Source organism: Phodopus roborovskii, unplaced genomic scaffold (assembly GCF_943737965.1).
Source record: "Phodopus roborovskii unplaced genomic scaffold, PHOROB, whole genome shotgun sequence".
NCBI lineage: Eukaryota > Metazoa > Chordata > Mammalia > Rodentia > Cricetidae > Phodopus > Phodopus roborovskii.
In genome coordinates this window covers 8,483,922-8,511,349 of record NW_026126558.1, presented here as the reverse complement: position 1 = coordinate 8,511,349, position 27,428 = coordinate 8,483,922, and the positions used below count along the sequence as shown (strand labels likewise).

Here is a 27,428-nt window from a genome sequence, read left to right as displayed (position 1 = left end):
TATGTGCTCAGGGCATATACTGAAACTTAGAGTACTGTGGGAATGAGCGCTACCACTGCACACAGCTGAAGCTCATCCACCTTTCCCCTGTACTGATCTGAAACACCAGTGCCTTTCTCTTGGAACCCATAGTTGCTTCCAGGATGTTTCTGTGTAGGCTCTATGTTTAGGATATAGAGATATCAAATAAATTCTGGTTTTCCATCATTAGGTCACTAACCCATTCTTTATCCTTCTTTCCTTTGTATTCACCATCCATTTTTCCCTCCTATGTATCATCCACCCTTTCCCCATTTTTCTCCATCTATCTGCTCACCTATCCATCTGTTTATCTATCCATCAACCCATCTGTCCATTCATCCATTTATCTGTATATCCATCCATCGATTATTCATTCATCCATCCAACAGCCAATCACCCATCCATCCATCAACCTATCTACCCATCCATGCATTCATCCACCTATCTGTCCATTTTATCCATCCATTCATCCATCTACCAATCCATCCATCTATCTGTCCATCCACTCACCCATCCAGCCATCCATTCATTTACCCACCCACCTACCCATCCATTCTTTTATCATTCCTTCTGTCCATCTTTTTTTCTTCTGCCAACCAGTCTTCTGTCCTTCCTTCCGTACTCCCTCTGCCCGCCTCTGCCTCCCAAGTGCTGGAATTAAAGGTGTCTGCCACCACCACCCGGCTATACTCGGAGCATTCATAAATAAAAAAAGATGGGTTGCCCTTAGCTGTAACTGGATTCAGGCTAGATCATTCTGGACTCTTCCCTAATTGGATAAGGGAGGGTGGACTGAGCCTGGACTCAAGTTTCAGTTGCCATCTGTCTGTGTTGCTGTGTGGCCTGAGTCCAGTCACTTGGTGTCTCTGGCCCATCCAAGGACGATTTGGTGGCAGTTGAGCCCCACTGCATCTGGGAATGGTGGGACTGTCCATGTTCTCCCAGGTTTGTGGACTTTGCTGAGGAGCCACAGACATGAAAACAGCTGGTGCAGTCTGAGATTTTACTGCTGATAACTGGCTGCTGGAGAGGGCTTCTCCCTTTTTCTCTTCTTGGCCTGGGCTTTTCTTCCTCTGGTGCTAGGCAAACCCCCTCTAGGGGGATCTCTAACCTGTCCCCATGTGATATGATGTGCTGTGTTAGACAGGGCAGCTGGGTGAACTGCCTAGTCCTTAGACCTCCCTGTGTAGTGTAAACTTTGGAGGCAAACCTCCTCTTGCCTGGCTCCCATGGTGCCTGCCACCCAAGATGCATGTTAAAAGCCAGCTTTGACCTTTCAAGAATAGCCTGGCTGGATTCATGGAGGCTTAAGACAGAACCAGCTCTAAACACAGCCACATGTGATCCCTATTGATACTGCAAGAGTCCCAACTAAGGCCAGGAGGGTGTCCCTAAGTGGGCACAGAGGGGCACCCTGGGCTGGGGCTACTCTCTGTGGCTGGGTGACTTGGTGGGGCAGGACTTGTATGTTCATTTAGATGGGTTCTGAGACACTGGCCACTGTGTTCAGTGTATCATCCTCAAATGAATATGGGGACCTGTGACCGTGGTCACTGAGTGGCAAGGTGGTAATGGGTGCCAGGACCATCAAGGCTATACCACCCCTCCCCTGTAGCCATGATGCCTCTGGGCCCACCCCTCCCATGACTCTTAATTATTTTCTTTGGCTGTTGTGAATTAAATCTCCAAGTAACCACAGGAGACATCTTTGGGTACAGCCCGCTCACATCTCCAGCACCCATAGAAGTTGTTAAATGAATAACGAATAATGTTGACTTACTCCAGGGACCCAATTCTCTCTGAATGTAATTCCCCTCTGTTACTGGGAGCTTCTCAGAGAAACCATAAAGAGAATAAACAGAAGTTCCTAACACTTCCTCAGATGCTGTTGAGAGAGAGGGGAATCACTTGAAATTAATTTTTAAAATAGGATCACACCACAGCTTGATGACAGAAAGAGCTGGTGTCTTTAAGTGGTTCTGGTGGGATGGGGTGAGGGGATCCCAGGGTCCAGTGAAGACTGGGGTAGTTTGAGGATGTTGGCTCCCAGATCTATCCTGAATTCCCACATCAGAGGCTGATGGAGGCAGGTAGGACAGTGACTCAGCTTTAATGTGGTGGCTTGGCCAGTAGGTGCTGGCTAGTGGAGCCAGAGGATGCCAGGTTCACAGCAGCCATCAGGATGGCCAGTAGACCACTTGTCTGTGTTCTGCCACCTTGTACCATCTGCCAGTGTAAGCCCCAGCTACCCTCTCTTCCTCGTGTCCCTCCTCCTCCAGCTTCTTCCTGCTCCTCCTCCTGTTCCCCCCTTACTGCGTCTCCTCCCTCCTGCTCCCCCCTTTTCCTCTTCTGTCTCACCCCTCCTTCTCCCTGTCTCTCCATCTGCTCCCATCTGACTTTGCAGACTTGTCACCTGGGGGACAGGTGAGGCGGTCACCCCAACTGTGAGCAGGCGAAGCTCTTTATGTGCCTTCTTTCTCCAACAGTACTGTGACAGCTGTCCCCCTGTTTCATAGACCTGCTAGGGTCTCCCATGGTCCGGCTCTGCTCTGTGCCTTCTGAGGGGTTTTAGGTCTTCAGTAAATGTGTCTTTCTTTAGCTCTGCGCAGCTGGCCAGGGACCCAGCTCCCTCTCGAGACCACCCAACACTATATAGCAGCCTGGAGTAGAGCCTGGTTTTAAGGTGCTACCTTGGTTTATTAATGGGAGTGCTTGGAAGGAGGCAGAGCAGCATGGGAACTTTCCCAAGGTCAGGAGCAGGAATAGAACTCCTGAGCTGGGCTGTGCTAACCCTGAGCTCAAATTGCCAGCCAGGCAGGTCAGTGCAGAGGTCAAGAGAGGAAGGGGGACTCAGCTTCTGAGATGGTAGCCAGCAGAACCTGAGGAAAGCTGGGCCGAGCTCTCTGCAGACCTGTCACTCCCAGGAGAGTGTGCTGATCTGTTGTTGGCACTGAGAACACAGCCTAGTTTTTAGCTGATGCTAGGGTGTGCTGTGTGGGCTGTGTGTGGCTTTTAAGACCGTCTGGGGCTGGTAAGAAGCAGCAAAGTCACATTCATTCTCTGATGCTCTTAGACAGGAGGGACAAGATGCCACACACGTGTGGTCATTTCTGAACCAGGCTCTCTGAGTACTCCAGGGCCACCTGTACCCCTTCTCCACCACTTGGTTTTGGGGATGAACTTGGGTAAGGGGAGGGGTTTCTACCTTACTAAGTCCTCACATTAAGGTGAAAGCTGCAGCTCTGCCCTAGGTCTCTGAGCCCAGTGGAAATAGGAAGTGAAGGGGGAGGGGTGTCAGCTTGGGCCCCAACCAAGAAGCCTCCCTGGAAGAGGCTGGCTTTTTAGTCTGGGACTATAGAGAGGGAATTGCTCAAAGTGGAGGATTGGAAGGCCCAAGCATGGCTCCAGACCCAGCAGAGCTGGGGAGAGGAGGAGGCTGGGGCCGTGTGGGGAGGGGCTGAACTCCTCCAAGGCCCACTGTTGAGGATAGAAACAGTAGATGATGCAGCCTTTGGGGAACCCCAGAGAGGGCCAAGGAGGGACACCACTGACAGAACTAGGAAGTGCTGCTATTGGAGGCAAAGGGACAGATGGTAGGAGAGGGCAGTCCCGCTGCCTGCCAGTCCCTGGGGAGTCAGAGGATGCAGGCGAATTGTTCATTCTGGGTCAGCTTTCAGTGAGACTGGACAGCAACACCCTGGTGTCTGCTCTGTGCCACAGGTAGGTAGACGTGCCTTCTCTCTGGCACAGTCCTGGTGCAGCACTGGGTGGGGGCAAGCGAAAGCCCATCTGGGAAAAGGCAGACACTGAGGCAGGGTCTGTGGCTAGTTCTTGCTGCTGAGGCCTGCTGCCACTCACAGAAGAACTGGGAAGTGGTCCAGAAGCTTGATGCCCAGAACTTCCCACGATGAAACGGCTTATGTCTAACCTTCTCTTGTTGGTTACTTTTGCCTGTGACACCAAATTATAATGACATAAACATGAGAGCAGATGCCAAAGGATCCTTGCAGCTGCCTAGAGCTTGCACACACAAGACTTGGCCTTGACCTTGAGGACCCCAGAACTTCCTCTCCAGGCATGCCAAGGGCTCACTCCTGGGGACATAAGGGTTTTTTCTTTTTTTGCTTTTTCGAGAGATTTTTCTGTGTAACAGCCATTGCTGTCCTGGAACTCTCTGTAGAACAAGCTGGCCTTGAACTCACAGAGTTCTCTCTGCCTCTTGTCTCCCAAGTGCTGGGATTAAAGGCATATACAACCACGGCCACACATGAGGATTTATTTGCCCATGAATTGTTTCCCTCCAGGAGTTTTCAAGCCATAAAGGCCTCTGGGATCTAATGGTTGCTATGACAGTTTGGGACTCTGATGACAGGCAGTGAGAAGATCAAGACAGGAATCAAGAGGATGGGAAACAACAGGGAGGGATTCAGCCAGCTGGGGAGCCCATGTCTGTAATCCCAGTATTCAGGAAGTTTAGGCAGGAGGGTTGAGGGTTGGAGGCTACAGGAAAAGACCTTATTTCAAAAGAACTAAAGGAAAAACAAGAGAGTAATTCTAGAAGAATGTTCCCTGGGAGGAACACCAACCCCACAGTCTGCAGCCTTGACACAGGCTGTGAGTCTCAGGTACTACAGAGGCACGGAAAGGATCCTAGCGTTCAGCTGAGCATGGGCCTCTAATGGGCCTTCAGCAAATGTCAGTGTGAAAAGGGCTGGGGTGCTGCTCCTGGTCTGGGATGTCTGTGGTTAGAGGGGGCCTGCCTGGAGCAGTTTCAGCTTCCTATTGGCTTTTAAGTCTGCAGAAAGAATCAGAGCCTGGACAGCCAAGTACGTTTGTCAGGAATCCTTGGGGCCTGTATGTCTGTCTCCTAGAAAATACAGCTGTCACTGAAGAGTGACCAGGACTGGGACTTGGTGAGGCCTCCCTCCTGTCCAGGCAGGCAGACTACACTCTCACCTTTTGGAAGCAGGGTCACTCCTGCTGTGCTCTGGAGGGGGGAGGAGGTGTAGAACTCTGGTTCTGTGAGTGTACAAGTTAAGGAGGTGGAAATATACCCATGGGCTAGAACACAAGTCCCTCCTGGCCACTGCCCCCCCCCAGAGGTGTCCAGCGTGGGCCTCTCACCTACCTGGATTTCCCTGCTCTTGCCTGGGCTGCTCTGCCCCATCCCCCAGTTCTGCCCAGGTCACAGCTGTCAGCTTTGCAGCAGGTGGCAAGAGTGTCTGGAGGTCCTATGTGGAGACAGGTGTGTACATTCCAGTGTCACCACCCCCAGCTGCTGAGTTGCAGGCCTTGAGGCTGGGAAAGACAGAAGGCCTTCAGCTTTGGGGACCTCAGCAGGAGGGATGGAACATGGTGACCTTTCTAGCTTGAGGGCTCAGAACCACATGCTAATGTTGCTTCAGAGGGTGTGTGTGTGTGTGTGTGTGTGTGTGTGTGTGTGTGTGTGTGTGTCTACAGAGCACCCATGAGCCTGGGAAAGTTCCCTGGAGCAAGGCTCGTTGGCATGTGACTGTTTCCTGTGACCATATGTCCAAAATGCCTACAGGCCAGGGCGCTAGAGGAAGGGGAGTTTCCAGGGTGTGCTGGCGTCCCCTGGAAAACACCCACTCTACCCCAGTCCACAACTTCCATTTTGAAGTGTACAGTGACCCCAGCTATAATTCCAGAACTTAGGAGGGGGAGGGAAGAGGATGAAGCGTTCAAAGTCATTTCCAACTATATAGAAAATTAAAAAAGGCAGATGTTGGGGGAGTACACCATTTTAAAATGTGCAATGCCAGGCCAGGGAAGTAGGTAGCTCATTGGGTTAGGATGGCTGCCTCTAAGTCTAATGACCTGAGTTCAAGGCCCAGAACCTGCATGCTAGAAAGAGAACAAACTTCTGAAAGCTGTCCTCTGACCTCTAACACTGTAGTGTGCATATATATACATACTAAGTAACTAATTGAGAAAAAAAGTACAGTGTCTATACCTTTAATTCCAACTGAGGCAGGGAGGTTTTGAGTTCCAAGCTAGCCTACAGAGTAAAGCTACTGTCTCAAAAGGAAAAAAAAAGTCCAAACTTAAACAGTCCAGTGGCATTTAGCACGTACACAGTGTGGTGCAACCACACGCTCCTGTCATTCTTGAACTAGAACAGTCCTGTCACCCAGGAAGCGGCCCCCACAAGAGCAGCCACCCCTCCCCTCCCTAGCTGCTAATGCATCTGCGCTCTGCCTTTGTGGATCTGCCCATCCTGGACATTGGATTTTTGCGACTCGTGTGATACCCTTTGGGCCTGGCTTTTTCCCCTCAGTACCATGTTTTTCAGATTTGTCATGTGATCTGTGTTCCAGCTTGTTTGCTTGCTTTTTTTTCCTTCCTTTCTTTCTTTGTTTTTCAAGACAGGGTTTCTCTGTGTAGCCCTGGCTGACCTGGAACTTGACGTGTAGACCAGGCTGGCCTCAAACTCACACAGATCCTCCTGCCTCTGCCTCCCAACTGATGGGATTGAAGGTATGTGCTACCACCACCCCTTTCTTTTTTCTTTCTTAAGACAGGATCTATGTGCTTCATCCTGCTCCAGCCTCCTGAATGCTGGGATTATAGGCCACCTGGCCTTCATTTCTTTTTAGGGCCAAACAATATTCCACTGAATGGATATGCCACACTTTTAAAATTTATTCTCTAGCTTCCACAAGTTATCACCACCCTTTGACAATTGTGAGTGGTACTGGTATGAATATCTGTGCAGGACACTTGTATAGTTCTGTCTGTTCTTTGTTCCTGTGTTCATCTACCTTAGAACGTATACAAGACCCCATTATTTTTTTCATGGCTTAATATTCTAACATAATTTGGCTACTTGGTTATTGCTTGATGGGTAAGGCTGGGCTGACAACCTTTAGACATATGTCTGGAGGTAACCAGCCAGGCCAGGAAACATACATACAAAGGGCTGTGCTCTCATTTGTAAGTTGCTGGTCTGACACTTGGGCCATTAAGACAGAAGGATAAAGGGGTGGGCTACCCTTGATGTGGTCACTCATCAAACTCCATTTTTTGTTATTCCCTGTCAGTTCCTCCTCATGCCAAACAGAAGGAATTTGGTGACTCAAATGGTAGCCCTGGTCCTTGAGCATGGTTCTTTCTAGGTTCCTATCCCCAGGCAGGTGGGGATGGGTGGTGCTGTCTGCAGATCACTAGAAACCAGGACACCAGCTACACACATACTGGTGTCCCCTTCTGTAAGCAGGTACTGGGACTTGGGGAGCTGTGTTAGAAGGCTTGCTCTTGAGAGTTGGAAAGTATTTCAAGAAGCACTTGGTAGCATGTGCTGGGTCAGTCCAGCCCCAGGATCACAGAGGCAAATAAACAGCTTGTTTTTTAATGATCCCAGAATGGTACCTGGTCTAGGGGCCGTCCAAGAAAGGCGGGGGTGTCCATCGTTCATAGGCCTGGACACAGGCAGTCCAGGTCTAGGAGCCAGTTGTGGTGGGAGCAGAAGCAGGGAAGGGCAGCTTGCTCACTGCAAACAGGGTTTTGTGTAATTGACATTGGTGAAGATGATGGGAGCTCACATGGATTGCTGGTCACCACTCTTGGACACCACACACACACACACACACACACACACACACACACACACACACACACACACTGTGTGTGCCCTTGAAGCCAGGGCCCTGCTGTCTGTCTGGGCTTTTTCTCTTTCCACACAGGCCTGCCAGGTAGACAGGGCTCTGAGACTGACTGTTCTGCGCTTTCATAAAAGCCTACTAAAATAAGACCACTCAGGGACAGGGCCTCCTGGCTCTCCATCGCAAATGTTGACAGTGGGGAAAACGTGGCCAGGTTTCTCTCAAATGTGAAAAATGGGGAGTAGGCATGCAAGGAAATGGAAGCCTGGCATCCCACCTGGATGGCACTGTTGCACAAGACAAGGGCCACCAGGTGGTGTCACCCATGGCTCACAGACTGTACTGTGTTGGGGGTTGGTGAATAGAGGTGAGGCTGCAAGCCACCAGAGGGGGTTGGGTAAGCAGCCCTGCCTCTTCCTCACCACAGGAGAAAGGCACTGTTATGGAGAGGCCAGGGGACTCCTCTGCTAGCGCTGAGGACTCTGCATATGCTGGGGACCGAGAGGTTCGGTTCAGCCAGGACTCTCAGCCCAGCGGATGTAAGCTCTCCTCAGGGCTTCATAAGCCAAAGGGGGTTTGAACCTGAGCGGGACTAGGCCAGTGGCCACTGTCAATGTTTTGGTGACATAAATCTAGTATCAGCAACCCCAGAGCTTCTCCTGGGAGTATCTGTCCCCTGAAGGTTCCAAATACTCTTCCACCCCCTCCTCTCCTGCCTGGCCCTGGCCTAGCCATATAAAGTTTAAAGGTTTTAAATGCAAATATTTCTCTTTTATAGATGCCAGCTGTCTCCAGAGAGCGTGATTCCTCCCTGCTCAACTTCATTGTCCAATTAGCTTCCCATATCTGAGTACTAGAGAGCTGGGGGGCGGGGGAGTTGGGCTCTGAGCTGGTGGTTCAGAAGGCTGTTGTCTCGGGGTGGCTTGGAGGTAGCCTGGGTGGAGAGGTCCTTGTAGGAGGAGGGGCCTTGAGTTGCAAGGTAGCAAGCAGCTCCTGGCTGGGGGTGGGGGTGGGGGTGGGGTGGTCTTAGGGGCTGGGTCACAGGGTAGAGGCCTGGCCAGGGTTTGGTACAAATTTCGAGGCAGCGGGTAGAGATGCAGGAGCTGGGGCAGTTGGTGGCCAGGACATTCTTCTCCTGTTTAGAGACATAAAGGCAGGCAGCCTGCGCACACTGGCTCCCTTCTTCTCCCCTCAAGTGCCCTCTTCCCGCCCGCCTTCCAGCCGTGCGCCACGGCGTCCCCATTCACCGGGGCTCCGAGGCTCTCACAAAGCGAGGCAATTAGAATTGAAAATCTATGCAAAACAGCTGTTAACTGATTGTAAAGGAGTGCAGCTGTGTGCGGGGTGCGGGTGGGAGCCGACGCTGAAAGCGCAGGAAGTGGTGCCGAGGCCCAGGGTTAAGAGGAAAACTCCCCAATGGGCCGAGGGGATCCGCCAGGTCTTAACCCCTTCCTGCTGCTCGAGTGACCTTAGTCTCCAACAGCGGTTACACCGAGTCTTCGATGGAGGAGGTTGGGGGCTCCTCTCTAGGACAGCGGCTGCCTTCTGGGCTCTGCTGTCCCCCATCATGTACTGGGTCAGGATGCCTATTTTACAGGAGTGTAGAGCCTGCTTGCCAGTACCAGGACAGTCCCTACTTTAATACAAGGGTGCAACCCCCGCCCCCCCACTCGGACTGGCCAGGGGAAAATCTGAAATAACATCACCCCCTACCATCCAGAACAGCTTAGTAAGGATAAATTCTGCTTCTTAGGCCCTACCAGGAGACCTTAGTACCTGGCTGGCCTGTCATTCGAGGCCCACTGCTACCTGAATGGGTGAGGCCAGCCTGCATGGGAAAACTTTCCAGGAAGATAGATTTAAGCAGAGCTTTGGAGAATGGCCACTGATGTGGCTCAAGGAAGAGAAAGAGTGGAGAACTTTAAGGGCTTGGTAGCTTCAGTAGAGAGAGCAGTGCATAGCCCAGGTGGTGAGGATGGATGGGGGCTGGGCCGGCTCCTCTCTCTGCTCCTCAGCCCTTCAAGCCCCCTCTCAGCCCAGATGGTTTTCAGGTTACTAAGTGTTTATCCAGAGACATCAAAGAAGCATAACTGCCAAAAGACGAAGGCCAGCATCCTTGTAGGTCTGTCTTCTTTCCACCGGGCTTCTCGATGCTGCAGAGGAAGAGCTTGAGTTCAGATACACTGCCCCCCCCAAGCAGCCTCTGGAGTAAGTGGGGAGGCTAGCTGTGCTGAAGGTTTCCTAGTCAGGGGACTTTGGGAATGCTGCCAGGTGTAGTGACTGTCTATGTCAGACTTGTGTTCCAATTTCTGAGCCCTAGGCAAGTTAATTAACATTCTTGGGTCTCCTGATTCTTGAGTAGTGGAGGTCACCACCTGCCTCTCCAGGCCTGGAGGGCACTCCTTGACAGGAGCCTAGCGACTCTGTGCTGGGAAAGTGGCTACGTGGTCATTACTTCTGGTCTGTGCTGGAGCTAGGGCTCCCAGTACAAGGAGGTGCCAGGTGACTAAGAGGAGGTGACAGCCACCTCTGCTGAGAGCAGGTGGTCAGAGTGGAAAACACACCTGTTACACGTTTTCCTCTTACATCTCTGCTTACCCCCAGAAGGAAGCAAAATAGGAAAGACCCAAGGCAAGATTCCACCCGGCACCCAGGGCTCACTTTAGACAGGGCTGGTTGGTATCTGGTGCAGGCTCAGAAGGCTGACCTTGGTGGGGATGCTTTGAGCTAATAGCCTTCCCTTTCATCTTCCTAACCCTGCTGCCTCATTTATCCCACCTGTGAGCCTATGGTGTCTGCCCTCTGGCCATTCTGATTGGCCACTGTGCAATTTTCAGTTTTGTTTTGGGGGAGGCCCTTGTGAAACAGCCCCAGGGAATACATGTCTATCCAGTGGATAAGTACCCACACCTGTCCTGGTTCTGAGGAGACATGTTTTTATTTCTGACAGTCCTTTTAGGTATGGAAACCCCTTCGGTGTCAGGTTTGAAGTTCGTCTGTCCTGGGGAAGGTTTCTGAAGGTGGGGTTTCCAGAGACCCAGTTCAGCTGTGAGGGACTAGAGGCTTTTATTCCTATTCTAAGAAGTTCAGCACGTCATAACCCTAGGAAAGAGAGCTCAGTGATTTTGTCCTGGGGCAGGCAAGAATTATGTGCTAAGAGGTTCCTCCACCTCACCAGGACTGCCTTTGGCACTTTCTGTATCAAATTCTTTCTCAACCAACTTTCCCAAACAAGTAGGAACTGAAAGAAAGAAACCTATGGGGTGGGCAGGGGCTGATGGATCTCTTGAGTTCAAGGCCAACCTGGTGTTGAGAGCGAATTCTAGGACAGCCAGGACTATACAGAGAGCACAAACAAAAACAAACAAGAAACCCAGAGAGGGATTTCTGTGTAGTTTAGGCTTGCTGGTGCGGTGGGAGGGGAACAGCTAGCTGCTGAGAGAGGATAAAGGCATCCAGAGGGAGGTTAGCTTTAGCCTTAGAGTCAGCAGTAGGTTCCATATAGGGTACATACAGCTTGTTAGCAAGGGGCCACATGGCCTGCAGGAGAGCAATTTCCACCCTTAAACTCAGAGGCCCTGCTCCAGGATAACTGATTTCCTGGGGCAGGGTGTAGTGACAGTGAGTGCCATCCATCTCTTGGAGGCTGCCAGCATTTTCTGGCCTGGGTACACATAGCTGGCTCGCTGCTGTCACCCTGTGGCCACCAGGAGTGTCTGTCACTCTTAGTACCTTGGACAATTTGGGTTGGACTGACTCCTGGTTGGTGAAGCTGGGGAGGATGCCTGGTTCACCTGAGTGCTTGTAACCTTGAACACTTTTGGGCAAGTTCAGTTGAAACCCGGGTGCTGGGGGGGGGGCAGCTTTAGTAGAGCTAGAGTGTATGAGAGGGAGTGGCCAGCTCTTTAAAAACAAAAAAACAGGTGGTAGCTCATAGTGGGCACCCACAAATTTATAGGTAAGCCAGCCTGGTCCCCAGCAAACAGGTGAACAAACTTGGCCTCCAGGACACCCCTTCCCAAGAAAGAAAGATGCGACAAGATTTGGAGGAAGAGCCGGGTTTTGTTACCCGGGGAACCTGGCCCGCAGGCAGAGCAGCCAGGTGCGAGCTGCTCATTTACATGTCGCTCCCCTCCCCCCCACAGCCAGTAATCCAGGTGGGAAAGGGGCTGGACCCGCCCGGGAGGTTTTTCATTTTGTTTTTACGGCTCGAGGCCAGTTGTTTCTTTCTCCTGACACCTCCCTGTCCTTCCCCCTCCCCCTCCTGCGCACGATTCCCCGCGGGTGAAGGCGCCTCTCCCACGCGGAATCCCCGACGCCCGGGAGCCCGGTGCATCCGTCGGACTGCGAGCATCGTAAACTTGCAGGGGCCACACTGCCGGGGTTGACACAAACTAACGCGTGAACCAAAGGCCGTGGCGCGTGTGTGGGGCCAGGGGCCGGGTGGCCGCAGGTAGGAACAGTAACTCGGCCTGCCCTTGCCCGCCGTTTCCCTAGTCGTTTGTGGTCGTCCAGGGACTTGTGCAAGACTGGCCCGGCGTGCGCCCCCGCCCCGCGGCATCGGCGGCTTCTGCTGGCGCGGGCCCCGAGCGCTGCCCGCCGCCAGCGTCATCGGGAACAGATGGACGGGGGGTGCTGGCGCCCGCGCTCGCTCCCGGCGCTGTCCCGGCTGGCGCGGGAGGGAGGAAAGCGGGGGAGGCGGCGCGCTCCTGCCGAGCACTGCGCGGGCATGTCCCGTGGCAGGTTTGGGGCTGGCAACGCGGTGGAAAGTTGAAACCCGCAGCGGCGCTGGGGTCCCCCCCTGAGGGGTGCGATGGCCTTTGGGCTTGAAAGTATGAAAACGGAGCATCAGAGAGCTGTGCAGGGAGGGCGGGCAGGGTGGGGGGAAGACCCCAGGACCTCGCGGCGACCTTGCCACCTGGCTGGCTTCTTACGCGCTGGCCCGGGCCGCCCCTGTGACTCCGCGCCTCCCTGGTGGCGGGAGGGTTTATCTTGGGGACCGGGCTACCGTCGCGTTGGGGGCGGGAAGGCTAGGGCCCACAGTCCCTCTTCGCGCCTCCTGTGGGTGCCGAGGAATTTCAGGACGCTCCCTGAGTCATCCCCGTGAAGTGCCTGGGTGAGGTAGGGTGGGTGGGGGCGCCAGGAATGGGAAGGCGGTACGCTGGGGCCGGTGGCGCGGTGGGTTGTGCCAGTTTCTGGAGGCGGCGGCCTCGCCTCTGACCGCAGCCCCAGCTACTTAATGATGCCCCTGGCGCAGCGGCGCCTCGATGGACTTCAGCTTCTCAAATATGGGTTCCTTAATTCGCCCCCCGCCGTGCGGCCTTCCCCAATTTTTCTTAAAACAAGATGGAGACTTTGTAAAACTTTGGGTCAGAGGCTCACGGCCTGAGCTCTTAACATGAAGTCCTTTAGGGTTGGGGTAATAGATCATTCATCTTGGAGAAGCAGTGAGGTCAACCCTTCCACCCAGCACAAGGAAAGGCCTCCTGAGCGCTGGGTTTATCCCTCCCCTTGCTTAGTGGGTGGCCAGGTGCCAGGCACTGTTCCAGGCGCTTGGGGAGGCGGCTGTGAGGCTCGGATATGGCAGGCATGCTGTTAAGCCACTCCTCCTTAATGTTGGAGATGAGTGGCCTCCAAGGCCTCTGAGATCCCCGACAGTCCAGCCGGGGTCGCTAGGAGCGCGGGGGCAGCACCTACCCCGCGGGCTGTGACCGCGCTGTGTGCCCCGGGCGGCCCGTCGGTGCGCGCGCGTGCGCTTGCGGCTGAAACCCGACACCTCCCGCCGGCTGAGGTCAGGGCGCCGGGAGCGAGCCGGGGCCGGGGAGTGGGCGGCGTTGCGCTTGGGTGTGTCCTCGGCGGCGACAGCAGCAGGTGTTTCTTGGCCCAGGCCCCGGAAGCTCCACCTCCCCGAGCGGCCGAGCCGCCGCCGCGCAGCCCCGGGTGAGATAAGCAGTTCAGACAAACCCGGGCGACGGTGGCTCCGGCATGTGTCAGGCGCGGCGGAACAGAGGGGCCCTGGCATGAAAGGTGAGCGCGCGGGTGGGGGTGGCGGGGGTTCCCTCGCCACCCCCACCCACCCAAGTTTGTGGGTTCGGGAGGGGAGCCAACGGCCGGGGGCCAGGTCCCGCGGGTGTGAAGGCTAGAAGCGCGGGGCGCGCGGCCGACTCAAAGCCACGCTCGCGGTTGCGCGCGCGCTGGGTGCAGCGGGGTCTGCGGCCGCGGAAGTGCGCGGGGAAGTGCGCGTGGGCGGCTCCGGGGCTCGCGGTTGAAACAAAACTTTGGATGGGGCGGGGGCGCCCAGGCAGGTGCTGGGGACCAGGGTGCCTCGTCTGGGATGGCCGCCCGTGGGGCCTTGGCGCCCCCCGCCTGGCCTTTCCCGCTCCGCCTGGATGCGCCTCCCCGCCCCCCGCGGCCGCTCTGACGGCGAGTGGCCCGCCCGAGTGGAGCCGATTCAATTATATTGCAGCACCAGAGACACCTCGTCGCCCGCCGCCTCTCCGGCAGGCTAATTAAATTCCCTTCGTGGAGGCGGAGCGGGAGCTGGGCTGCCCTCCCTGCTGCCCGCCTCTCCGAGCGCGGGGAGGTGGCGGGGGCCGCTTAGGACCGCGCGGAATAGGTTTCGGGCCGCAGGTCTGGGCATCTTAGCCGAGAGCGAGCAAGGGGCGCCCCCGCGCACCTGCCACCCGGGGTCGGGGTGCCAGCATGAGTTGGGTCGGTTTAGCGCTTGTAAACCAGCCTTTGTCTTCCTACGTTTAAAGCGCACTAAACGCTTGCTAGCCCCTGCGGTGTCTTATCTGCTGCGGTTGGAGCCCACACAGGTTGGGGTTTGAAAATAAAAAGCAGGACCACCAAATGGAAGAAGGGGGGGAAAGATCCTTTTGTAAAGGGGGCCGGAACAAAAGGCGCAGCCTCGCTCTAGGAGGGAGCATCGGGCCTAAGCCGATTTCCAGCACCGGGGGACAAAGAGGCAGGAGGTCCTGCCTGGGCGCTTGGCTGTGTCTCAATCTGCCTGAGACTGGTTTACCCCCTCTTCCCTAGGAAGGCAGGGCCCCCTGGCGAGCAGCCTTCCTCTGGGCGTCCGTGTTACTTAAGCTTGGCTACTTAAGTGTTGCTCAGCCTGTGTTTACAGCCGCCCCCACCCGCAGGCGGGGAACCTGAGGCGCTGGCTGTGTCTGACTCAGCCACTCAGTCGCCCCGCCACAGGTGAGGGGGGCCGGGGCACAGGCTCCGACTGGCAGCGTGTGTCATCTGCTGTGCTGGGTGTCACGCCCCACCGGGTGGACCGGAACAGGGTTGCTGGCAGGCTCATTGGATGGGGCTCTGCTGCACAGAACAGAGCAGCTTGCTCAACACTTCTCACAGCCACCGGGTCACGCCTGACCACCTCCTGGGGGGGTGCCCTGATGACTTGGTACAAGGTTGGCTTTTGTCGCCTGGTCTAGCAGTTGGAGCAGAGGAGGCTGGGGGTGGGGGGCGCTGGTGAGCAGCCAGCCAGAGACCCAGGGTCAGCCACGCCTTCAGAAAGGAGGTGGGAGGCCTGTCCTGGCTTGGGGCTCTGTTCTGTCTGCCTAAGGGCAGGCTCTGAACCAGGAAGGCAGAGAGGCCAGAGCAGGCCCTGACCTGTTGGGGGCAGCTATTAGGATTCTGGCCAGTTAGGGTTGGAACTGGGGTATAGTTCCCTTAAATTTAGTGTTTTAGGAACTGGGCCTTAACAGGTCCCGTTTAGCTAACCTTGGGACTGGCCTGGGGCAATTCTGATGCCCCTAGGTGGTTTTTATTGGGTTTAGGATGGCAGGAACGTTCCAAAAAATCCTGACCCTTTGGAAGCCTCCGTTGCTCCTGGCAAAGCTGTCCTCTCTGCCTGGCAGGCAGGCAGGCCGCCTCTGGCTGTGAGTTACTTCCCTGTCTCTGGAGGAAGTTGGAAGCTGCAGATCTCAGAAGGCTATGTGGTTTGAGAACTGCAGCCACCTCGGGGCTCTGCATCTCTGGCTGGAGGAAAGAGAGAAGAGGTCTGCACCATTTTGTGGTAGACCTGGGGCCTACATTGCCCAGCCCACTGAGTCCCTCGCTGCCCTTGACCCTTCCAGGCAGGTGTGGTCCATTTCCCTGCTGAGAAGGAGGTCCATCCTTAGCCACTTGCTGGTCTCCTCCTCTTAGAGATGCAGGTGAGTAATAGCCAGCTGCCACTTTTTTTTTTTCTTCTTGCCCCCAGGAACCCGCAGGGGCTTGTGGAGTGAGCCAGCAAGGCCGGTTTTTCCTGGCCTCATCTGCAGCCTTGGAATGCCCAGCCTGGGTAACTCCAAAGCCTGGTGGGGTTGGATGGGAACCCTCTGGGGGGTGGGGGGAACATGTTAATTACCAGTGTTGTGGCAACAGCCATAAACCCTCCTTGAGGCCCAGCCCCCCTCTTTTCCCTCTCTGCTTCCCTCTCCTGGGCTCTTGGGGCGAGAGAGCATGTTTAACCTGCAGAGATCCATGTTTGAGGTGACATTTCAGCCTGGTGGCTGCAGCAGACCTGCCGATTCACTTTAATTTCTTCCCCCATGGAGTCTCAGATCTCTATGGCCTGGCCAAGTGCAGCCTGCTAGTGCTGCTGGCTTCTCTTCCCCACACACTGGTCTTTCCTCTCCCCCCTTCCCCCCAGTACATAGGCCACAGCCTGGGAGGTGACGTTTCTGAGTGTTCCTGTCAATGAGAATTTATCGAGCGCCTCCTCTGAACCCAGCCTTGCGCTCAATGCTAGAAGGTATACAGACAGATGAAACGGGAGCGCATCCAACAGCAGCTCTTGGCGACTGCCATCAGCATGCGCTTGGGGGGCCTTTTATTCTGGCTTCTACAGCTCTTCTCCCTACCAGCTCCTGAAGCTCTTACATGTCCTCCACCTCAGCCAGGTGAACCTACTTGAGCTGCCCTGTCCTTGCACAGGTTGACCCTGGGTCTGGCCAACTCCAGGTGACACCTGCCCCTCCCTCCCTGGTGCCTGTCTTCCTGTACCCACCTTTTAGGGGATAGAGAACTTAGAGCCAGCCTCAGGGAGCCTGGGACTCGGGCCTGAAGGAATGGTTATGGGTAACAGGGAAATCTTGAACACCAGAGTCTGTTCTTGGTCACTGTGAAAAGGGTGTCTGGCTGTATGGGATTTTGGGGAGGGAGCCATCATTAACTGGAGTATGGGTTTGTGGAAAGGGAGGCCTCTGGCTCAGGAATGTCATTATTAACTACAGTTTAGAAAAACACTCATAACCAGGCCATGCCTTCAGATACGTCCATGTCTCTGGGGTGGGAGCCGACATCTGTGTTTTGTTATTTACTGTTTTAAAGATTTGTTTTTATGTGTATGTGTGAATGCCTGCATGTATGTCTGTGCACCACGTGTATGCAGTACCCTCTTGAGAGGTCAGAAGAGAGGGAGTCAGATCCTCTGAAACTGGAGTCACAGTCAATTAGGAACAACCCTGTGTGTGGGTTCTGGGAATCAAAGCACTGTCTTTTTAACTGCTGGGCCATCTCTCCAGCTGTTTATTGTGTTTAGATAATCTAACTGTAGTTCTGGTTGGCCTGAAAAACTTTGTAGGCCAGGCTGCCCTCAAACTCAGGGCCTGTCTGCCTTTGCTGGGATTTTTAAATCCCGCATCTGGATTGGGTTATTTACCTGAGCCTCTCACTGTACCCCAAGCTGATCTTTGTCTCTGTTGTTCTGTGATGAGGTCTTCTGGCCTGGATGGCCTCAAACTGTGTATCTGAAGATGATCTTGAACTTTCGACTCTCCTGCTTCCCAAGTACTGGAATTAGAGTGTGCCACCACTTTATGAAGCACTGGGGACAGAACCCAGTGGCCAGTCACCCTGTCAGCTGGTCTTGAATTGAACTCTTGATTCCCTCTGTTGGAAGGTCCTCACCCTAGAGATGATGACCAGGGTTGTGTCTGGTCTAAGTATGTCCTGAGCCCTTCTCTTTGGGTCTGCGGCTGGTTCCTTAAGTTGTACTTACTGGTCAGAAGGAGGGCTACAGATGGGTGCCTGGACTGTGAGATGGACATGCAGAAGTCCTTTTGTGGGGAGGCGCGGATGCAGTGATATGTATACCCCAGGGTGGGCAGAGGCCAGCAACAAGAGAAGGGCTAATGCAGCCTGGGGGGTGGGGTGGGGTGGTCAGCTGGCTGCTCCAGATTCCCTCAGCCTGTGTGTAGCCTTGGTTGTGGACCTATCAGTGGTCTTCTGTGTCTTTGGGCAGATGACTTGACTATCAAGTGCATGTTACTGGTGCTTATGGAACACCTGTCACCCATAGTCCCCATAAAGGGTGATGGTGTCCCTGGAATTTGAACACAGATCTTCTTGGTGGACAGCAGGGGGACCCTTTTTCTGGGTGTAAATAAACCTTGTGCTATTCTGCTATGCGGAGTCATCACTATTCTGGAGTTTCACCTGCCCCCCTGGGATCTCTGAAACCAACCAGCTGGAGGGCCTCACTACCTCCTGGGGTGGGGGGGGGGTGTCCTGATGGCTTTTTACAAGGTTGGCTTTTGTCTCCTGGTCTAGCAGTTGGAGGGAGGGGGCGCTGGTGAACAGCTAGCGAGAGACACAGGGTCAGCCACGCCTTCAGAAAGAAGGTGGGAGGCCTGTCCTGGCTTTGGGCTCTGTTCTGCCTCCCTAAGGGCAGGCTCTGAACCAGGAAGGCAGAGAGGCCAGAGCAGGCCCTGACCTGTTGGGGGTAGTTATTAGAATCCAGTTAGGGTTGGAACAGGGGTATAGTTACCTTGAATTTAGTCCCTGGCCAGCCAGGACCCTCCTCTAACCTGCTGCTCCCTTGGGAACCACGGGCTAGACATCAGGACTGGGTTTGGGAGACACTCCAGCACACACTGCCCCTCATCTCTGCCTCTTTGCACTCACATCGTGAGCTTGTGGCTGCAAGCAGCAATAAAAGGAATCGATCTGTGCGCTTTTGGTCAGAGCTGTATTGATGTTGGACAGGTTAAGCCGTCCCAAAGGAAAACCCATGTGTTGAGCTGAGGACAGCAGGCTTACAAGTGTGGGCAGGCTGAGGCTGCAGGTGCAGCTTTCAGGGCTCCTTCCAACTAGCCCTGGCTTCCCTTTCCTGGGGGGTGGGAGTGGGGATAGGGCTAGGGCCAGGCTCTGGCAACATCCTGCCACACTTTTGGGGCAGGTGTCTTTCCAGATCTTCCAGGTCAAGCTGGGCAGCCTGGATCCAGGCACTTTGTGGCTAGATGGGGATAACCTGAGTCTTTGCATACAGATGGGCTCTGGCTTCCTGAATCAAGCCTCCTACTTTGTGGTCAGACATTGGACCCGCGGGGCACTATGCCAAGCTTGGAGAAAAGCCAGAATCCAAGTTCTCTCCTGTCCCTACTCCAGATCTATCCCCAAGGGACAGGTTGCTGGCTGGTGTGAAACGAAGGCCCTGTTTAAACACTTAGGATGGGAGTGGATTCTTCCCACTCAGCTGCTGGTGTGTGTCTGTCTTTGTGTTTTTGTCAAGTTTTTGTTTTTGCATTCAGAGCATGATGTTTTTCTTACTTAGTGAATGCATGCAGTCCCGGTAGTGGTAGGTGCACCTCCAGGTGCTGAAACCTGAGGTCAGACAGTTAGGCTAAACCCTGTGCCCCTGTACTCTGCCACCTGTTTGGTGGGGGAGTCGGACTTCCTCACTCAGGGGTTGAGAAAATGGTCCAATGATCAGCCTTTCAGTGCTCTGTAGCCCTGGTGACCACTGACCTCCCTTGGGTTGGGGAGGTGTATGCTATAATTGTTTCCCCATCCAGGTGACCCTTCTGCAACTTCTCCTTTCCCTGAGTGTATGTCTGGTGGGCAGAGCTGTGCATGCCCTAATGTGGTAACCATTCCTTAGTCCTGGGGCCTCAGACCTTGTCATGTAGGTACAGTGTGCCCCTTAACTAAAGAGCAGCTAAGGTTTCACTAAGGCTTGTAAGCCTCCAGGTTCAAGGTGCTGTGCAGCTGTCCTGGCTTCTGATGGCTCGCCTTACACTGTGAACTTTATGACAGAAAGCAGTACACCCTGGGTAGAAATCACACTTCAGGTTTTTGTTTCTTTTGGGGACCGGAGTGGAGGTGGGGTGAGCATGGTAACTACAGCCTTGTGCATTTAAGGCATCTGCCACGGAACTCTATCACCAGCTGTGCCCCCCCCTAAAGATTTATTTATTTTCATTTTATATGTATGAGTATTTTGCCGGCAAGTATATTATGTACACCTTGAGCATGTGGTGACCTCAGGCCAGAAGAAAGTGTCATATTCCTTAGACTAGAGTTAGATAGTTGTGAGCCACCAAGTAGGTTCCAGGAACCCGGCCCAGGCCCTCTGCAAGAACAGTAAGTGCTCTTAACCATTGAGCCATTTCCCCAGCCCCCTCCCCTTTTTTGGAGGAGGGCTATTCTCTTTTGGAGAGAGTCTTCTGTAGCTTGGACTGGACAATTATAGCCAACTCACTGTGTAGCAAAGATGACCTTGAACTTTAAGCCTTGTGTTAGGTAGGATTGCAGTATATACAAACTTAGCCTGCTTATTATGAATTGGGGGCTTTCCCTAGGGTATTGCTATCTGTGGTGGCCCCCTCTTCTGGTGCTATGCAGCAGCTGCTGGCCACAGTTAATCTGCCGGTTGTAAGGAAGACTTTGCAGGCCACTCTGGTGTTTAGTAGGTTATGGTTATAAATGCATTTTTGATTCGTGGTATTTTCTGCTTGTGATATAGCTCAGGTGTGACCCCCACCTTTGGTCTAGGAGCCTTGGATTTACATGTTACTTTGTTTTGTTTCGCTTGAGACAGTGTCCTACTGTATAGCCCATGGCTGGCCTGGAACCCACAAGAGATCCACCTGCCTGTCTACTTACTGCTGGGGTAAAGTTGTGTGCCACCATTCCCAGCTATTTCAAGCTAGAACTTATGAAATAAGCTTGAGAATTCTGGGAAGTGATTCTGGGGCATAGGCTGGGAGATTCTGAGAAGATGACTGGAAGTTTCATGCACCAAGTAGGATTTGTTTGTTGAAAAGTTTGAGAAGGGAATGTGGAGGGTAAGCCCCTTAAGTCTCTTAAGACAGTTTAAACAGCCCTGAACCAAAACCCCTAAACGCTCCAAAATCATAACCAGTTGTAAACACTGACATGGCTCCTTAGTAGAAATCTCTATTCTGTGAAACTTCTGTTCCTCAAATTATTAAAATTATTATGCAGGACCGGGGATGTGGCTTAGCAGCGTTGTCTGGTCTGGCTGTGGGACTCACTTTGAGCTTGGGACTACTGGAGAGAGCACTTATAGCATGTACTATGCATCAGGAGATGCAAGCAAAGTTCCCAGCACCTACGAGGCTGCCTCCCCTTACCACCACTGTAGCCCCCCAGTGAATCCAGTACCCTGTTCTGGGTACCTGTGCATGCATGCACATACAAATAAAAAGTAAATAAATTTACTTTAAGCCATGTGTCTTTGTGTCTAGAAAGCATCTGTGGGTCTTTGATGTATGTAGACTTGGGTTTCTTCTCCATGATAGCTCCCAGAAAAGGTGCAGTTATTCCAACATTGAAAGGTCACTGCCAGAGCTTCTGGTCCCATGTAGGGGACAGGACAATGTAGCCTGTACATGAAGGCATGGTGGGGCAGGAGCTACCTTTGCTAACTGATGTTTGCTGGCTCTCACCTGCCCTGGAGGTGGAGGTTTTCATGAGGGAAGTTGATCTGTCCCTTAGCCAGCCAGGACCATCCTCCAGTGTCATCTCCCCACGTGGGAACCTCTGGTAGGCTGGGTTCTGGGGAACTGCATTACGCTGTCCTGGGGCAGGGTAGGGTGAAGTCTGGGTTGCACTGCCAACACATCTTGCCAGAAGTTCCCAGTTAGAATTCTGCAGGATGTGGGTATGCTTAAACTGCCAAGATGATTTGGGTCATAGGTGGTTGGCCACTCAGGTGGACAAAGAACACGTGTGGTCTGGGGACTGACCTATTTGTCCTGATTTGTAGCTGTTTGTGGAGGAAGTTTTTCTCTGATGAAGGCCTCAGGGTCCTTAGTGCCCCCACCCTCCCCACCCCACCCCCTGCAGTGAGACATTTTAATGATGCCTGGATAGATGGATGATACTGGGGAGAGACACTACTCAGGAGTGACTGACTCCTCAGAGAACTCTATTGTAGAGGTCTGTAATCTAGGGTCAGACACACTGTCAGTCAGTTTACACATAAGTCCCTGTGTGTTACAGCACTAGGGACCCAGCTGCCACTTTGAACAGCTGGGAGAATGGACCCTTGTGTCTAGGCAAGCGGCTGCCCCTGAGATACAGCCCAGCCCCCAAATGGATCTTTTTAATTTAAAAATCACATTTATTTAGTTTGTGTATACACCACTCTTTGGGGGGGGGGTGTCAGAGGACAACTTGTGGGAGTTGGGTCTCACACAAACTCAAATTGTCAGGGGCTGCTGGCCCAGAAACAAACCTTTGGAAGAGCAACCTAAGTGTATAAACTGGGGCAGATCCAGAGTCTGATTCCAGTGACAGGTGAATTTGGGTTGATAGGCTACAGTCTGAGAAGAGGGACCCTCCTAGGTGGGCCCTCTCCTACTTTCTCTTGAGTCAAGGAAAGAGTCAGCATGCTAGCAACATGGAGCCTGAGGGGCCTTGCGGGACCCTGTTTGTGTCTCCAGCTCCTGGACTCTGCATACTGTCCTGTTTGCTGGGGAGTGTGTTGCCCTGAGACCTAGAGACAAGTGCTTAGACCCCTGATTGGCTTCGGAAGCTTGAAAGAAATGGAATCTTCATTTAGACCCAAATCCTGTCTTAAGTTGTTCTCACACTGGAACAGATACACTCAGGCCACTGTATCCCATCCCATGTAGCCCGAGTAAACAGAGTGTAGTCATTTCTTCTGCTCCCCATTTTTGGACGTGACCCTCAAAGGCTGCCCAGACTGTGGCAAAACTGGTGGCTGGCTGGGACCTCGGGGCTTTGACAAAGACCATAGCTCCCATTAGGGTGTGTATCCACCTTCTGGCTAGTAGGAAGCAGCCTGGCCAGGCCTTGCTATCCCCAGCCCTCCTTCGGGGATCTGCCTCTGGCACCTAGCACCTGTTGATATGCTGAGAAGTAGCTGGTATATGCCCTGCTCTCTAGCTTTGGGCTTGAGATGGGCCTCTGGGGAGAAGCTTTGGGTTAAGACTTTTGTCTCAACTTGTCATGTAGCCCCCTGGGGGTCTGCTCAGCTTCCTCTAGGCAAAACAGGAAGTGGGAATGGAGGGCTTGTCTTGAGGCCTAGGAATCCTTGGGGAGCTGGGCTTCACATACCTGTAGTCTTTCATCAGTTTTGGGCCACTCAGGGCCCTGGCCTTGACCTGCTGGCTCCTGGCCTCTATCCTGTGGAAACTTGGAGGCACATAGCCTCAGTTCTGGACAGCTTGGGCATTCCTTTTTTGGACTTGGGGAGGAGGCCAGCAGTGTCTGCTAAAAGGGCTCTTTGTGACCTATGAGGCCTGAAGGTGCCATGGGCCACATGGGAACTCACTGCAGTGTGCAGAAACTGGTGCTGGGAGATGTTGCCTGTCCAGCAGCACACTGTCTGTCTTCCTTGTCCCACTGTAACAAGCATGGCATGTGGTGGGCTCCCCAGGATATCTGTCCGCACTGTCAGGGCCAAGTGCTGCTAAAGGGTCTCGGAACCTTACTTGAACCATTCCCCAGCATACTCTCCTACCTAATGGGTGCCGGTTCAGTGGTACAGGACAGAGCAAACATACTCTGAGCCTAGAACACGGTGTGGCTCTCTTCCAGCCTCTATTGTTCTCTGGCTAAAATATCTGACGGGATTGGGGAATGGCAGAGTCTCCATGTCCAGGAGGCAATGTGGGCTAAATAAACACAGTAGGTACACGGAGGACAGGACACAGTGAGGTCCCTAGTTCCTGCCCCTAGTGTTAGCAGCAGCTGGCGGTCTGTCTTGCCGCCTGTCACTCAGGTTGGTTTGTGGGATCCTTTGATGTGAAGGACATCTGCAGGTAGGTAGCGTTACTGGTACTGAAGCCATGTGCGCACGCACGCACGCACTCACCTGGCTCCAAGCTAGTCCCACCACCTGCTGTTGTTACATTGCCACCAGGCTCTAGACTGTCAGCAGCCTCAGCCCTGATCGCTGGCCTTCCAACCTCTGTGGCCCTTTTCTCTGGTGGTTTTTTGACGAGCTGGTGTGGGTGGCTCTGCAGCCCTTCTTCTGCCCACGCCAGGCTTCTCACGCACAGCAGCCACTTAGAATAATCGCGTCAAAATGTCGTTGCCATCTGTTGCCTGACTTCCATCTATCTCTGCTGCCACCTGGGAACCGCCGAGAGTCCTGATCTGTTGCTTTGTACCTACCTCATCAGGTGATTCTCAAGGGCCTTTGTCAGCTGGCCCAGCACAGTGTCTTCCTTTCTTGTCTTCCCTCCCGAGGCTGTAGAGCCTTGTGGTTCTTTCCTTCCTCTGATCCTCCCTCCCTTACTTTGCTATGCCGGACCCTGCACTCAGGGCCCCTCCTCAGCCTCCTTTTTACTACTTGTTTTGAGGTGAGTTCTCACTCAGTCTAGGTTGGCAGTGAGCCTGAGGTCCTCGGTCCTCGTGCTCCAACCGTCTGAGTAGCTGGGGTGACAAGTCTGCACACCATTCCTTTGCGCCTATTTGAACCACACATACCTGGACCTCTTGTCACGCTGTACCCCAAGCTTTTCTGAACACTAAGTCAAGAGGGCCTTTGACAGCCTGTTGGTGGGTAAGGAGAGGCTGAGGGGTGTCGGTAAACCCAAGGTGTCCCCTATATCCTACTGTGACTGCAAGGGACCCCAGAGGATACTGTGTGTACTCCATGCAGTGGGTAGCCTCTCCAGCCTCCCTCATTCTGCCTGGGTGCCTTGTTCCCTTTTGACCCCAGATCAGAGCCCCCATCATCATATCCACGCCTGCTGTTTTCTCTGCTTTCAGGGTCTGGGGTCAGGAGCCACCATCTGCTCTGCTTTCCCTTCTCAGATGCTTTGTGGGGGGCAGGGTTCCTGGGGAACTGACCTTGGGAAGAGGAGTGGGCAGTGCTTAGCAGCGGTGGGGGGAGTAGACTCGCCACTAAACATCAGTAAGCCTCCCTGCCCCCACCCTTAGTGAAGCTAGCTGCCTCACATGGGTGCACTCAGAACAAGCCGGCAGCACACATAATAATGAATTTATTATGAAGCCGTCCAGGCTCCAGGGATCACGTGGCACCCCACACAACTGCAGCCGCCAGGTCCCAGCAGCAGAGTGACCCCAGCCTTGTTAGAGCTGCAGAAGCATCACCCTCAGGGTAGCGGGATCACAGGGGCCGGCATGGAGCCTGGGCTAGGCCCTGTCTGTTCACAAACATTTCAATGTATGGTAATGAAAAGTGATGAAGAGGGGGCAGATAGAGCATCCAGGTCCAGACTGCCCCAGAGCTTGGCTCTGCTGGGTGCAGCTTCCCTGGGTGTAATTACCCCAGGGTGAGGGGCTGCTGGGGGAGGAGGGGGCGGATTGGTGCTTGAACCGGGCCTCCAGAAAATTCATCTCAGCTATTAGCTGGTAATTACAGAGCAGAAGGAGCAAGCCTGAGGTCTGCTGCTGGGAGGAGTTGGGATGAAAGGGACGGTAATTATGGCCTCAACAGGAGGGAGGCTGTGCTGATTAATAACTCCTGACATACAGCAGGAGGGAAGTGGCATTGGAGACCCTCCTGTGAAGCCTGCTGGGGTCAACAGTGCAGGACCAGAGTGAGGTGAGTTGGACAGTGTCACCTGCCTGGTGCCCTGGGGTCAGACCTTCTTTGGCAGCATCTGAAAGCCCTGCTGCTCTTCTGTTTCTTTCTGGCCGTGTTCTGTGTTGGTCAGGCAAGGCAGTGCAGCAGGCAACCTGGCTGTTGCAGGCTGTTTTGTGGATACTCCTAGTGGCTTCTGGCAGAATCCAAACTCTAAGCTCTGGGTTCTGGATGGGTCTGTGGAGAAGAAAGTTGAGAGTGAATGTTTGGGCGAGCCTGTAGAGTGAGTGGCATAGGAGGCCACATAGATCCAGGCTCAGTTTCCCACTGAGCTGCTCATCTGGAGAGCATGGGCTGTGCAGGCTGGACTGTGCAGGCAGCACCTGGCCTCATTCGTCCAAGGCTTATTCCCAGCTGTTAGGGTAATTCACATGAGGTGATCTCATAGATGAGGGTTCAGTCAATGGCTGGGAGCAGGGAAGTTAATAAATACCCCCTAATGAGGGCAGGGAGAGCAGGTGTCCTATGCCCACCTCTCCCTTTCTGCTGCTCCTGCCCGCCACGCCTGAGCCCCCATGGTTACTGGTACCTGCCTGTTGGGGATGGCTTGCCTTTTGAGGGTGCCAGACACAAAACAAGCCCTGATGGGTCTAGGCCAGAGAGTGAGGGGCTTCTTGAGCTCCCCCACTTTGGCAGTGTATCCTCTTGGGTACCCAAAGCTGTTCCCTGCCCCTCCCCCACCAGCCCATGTGCGCATGTGAGGAGTGATGCTAATTTTAGACTCCCCCTAATGAAGCAGCTCATTTGGAATTCTATTTTAAGTGACCTGACATCAGAGCAGCTTCCCAGGCTAGGAACATACTGATACCTCCAGGACCTAGGCTTGGGGGACCCCCCCCCCAAGAGTGGGAGGGAGGGTAGTCATGCCCTGGGCCTGAGGCTACTGGAGGCTCCAGAAGTGGGTCCCTGGCTGTGACTGGTGGTGGGGTACCTGTCTGGGTCCTCACAGGAGCATGATAGGGACACTGATAGCATGTGGCACAGGGGAGACCCTGCCTACCACAACTTCTATTCCCTGCCAGCTCTCTGCCATCCTGTCACACCCACTGGGTCTGGTGTATTTTCTCAGACCCCTAGGCATCCTGAAGGTCCCCATGGTGGCACTTTTTCCTCCTCAGATTTCTGTCAGGGGGATAGACCTGCAGCTGTACAGTGAACATCTCCCTGGTGTGGGAGCTGGGTCTGAGGCAGCTTGTGTCACACAGGATGTAGCACTATGCTGGAGTGGTCACAGCCCTACTCTGACCCACCCTTGTGCTGGGTCTACCCACTCATGCCTGTGATTTGAGTCCAGGGACACACACCTTCCCTGAATGGAATGTGGGGTGGAGGCAGGTGCTTGCTAGAGTGAAGGTGTGTGGTGGCACCTGAGGTAGCTGTGCAGTCAGTGTTGGTGGAGGCTCAGGTCTGTTTGCAGATTGGCATTTCTCGGCTTCTGGTCAACTGAGGTTAACAGCTCACTCCAGGCCCTGTGCAGCATAGTAAACTGCCCCAAAGTTGGTACAATGAGTGGGCCAGCACCTCCTAGTGCCTGGAATCTCTGTGGGTCAAGGACTGTGAAAGCGGGTCTGGCTCAGAGTCATGGATGAGACCCACAGGGTGGCCTTCTGAACGGTGCCTCTGCCAAGAACTGTGGGAGCTTCATCTCTGGCATTGTGGCTTGAGTGTTGTCTATCTGCCCCAGAGACTACTGGAAGGAAGGCAAGAAGGGCTTCACCAGGAGCTGCAGTTGGCTGTATCCTTTGCTACCATCCCCTCCACCTGGGGTAGATTGGAGGTCAGGAGAATGAAGGGGAAATAAGACCCCAGGCTGGCCTAAGTGATAGGTGCTGTGTCGTTCGTGTTGACCCCACTGGGGCCTTGGGTACATGTAGACCTCAGTTTCCTTCTCTGTGATATGGGGCACTTGTACAGGCCTCTTGGGCGCTGTTGCAGATGACTGGTAGTCCCACGCCCTATTACTG

At 53.9% G+C, this 27,428-nt stretch overlaps 1 protein-coding gene across 3 annotated transcripts in view; it reads left to right on the top strand.

Annotated features, from left to right (window-relative positions):
- Gse1 (Gse1 coiled-coil protein) overlaps positions 1 to 27,428 on the top strand; it is a 340,737-nt gene that overhangs the window by 287,505 nt on the left and 25,804 nt on the right. The window lies entirely within an intron of this gene.